Source organism: Geospiza fortis, unplaced genomic scaffold (assembly GCF_000277835.1).
Source record: "Geospiza fortis unplaced genomic scaffold, GeoFor_1.0 scaffold450, whole genome shotgun sequence".
NCBI classification, from domain to species: domain Eukaryota; kingdom Metazoa; phylum Chordata; class Aves; order Passeriformes; family Thraupidae; genus Geospiza; species Geospiza fortis.
In genome coordinates this window covers 1,215,082-1,215,494 of record NW_005054416.1, presented here as the reverse complement: position 1 = coordinate 1,215,494, position 413 = coordinate 1,215,082, and positions in this window count along the sequence as shown.

The window sequence follows — 413 nt, the reverse complement described above, 5'->3', positions numbered from 1 at the left end:
GGTGGGAGGAGGGGCGTGTCCGAAGGGCGGGCGGAAGCGGAAGCGCGTGTGCATGGCGGAGTCGCGCGGTTGCGGTGCTGGCGCGGAGCCTCCCGCTCCTCCAGGGCTTCCCGAGCCTCCGGAGCTTTCCGTCGGTTTCTGGAGCAGCTCGGGCCACGGTTGCCGGACGGTCTCGAAGCTGGAGCGGCCCAGACACTTGGATTCACTACAAAGCCCGGCTCTGCCTCTGGCGGGCTCAGCGCTGGCCCCGACCCCTCAGCCCCGGCACAGTCCCTGGAGGCGGGCATCAGGGATGTTTCTCCTTCTCTATTAAACTGTCTTTATCTCAGCTGCCTCGTCCAGTTCTCTCCATCCGCCCACCCGGGGGAAATCCCCGTGGCATTCAGCCAGGGCAACCCACAGCCCAGCAGGAA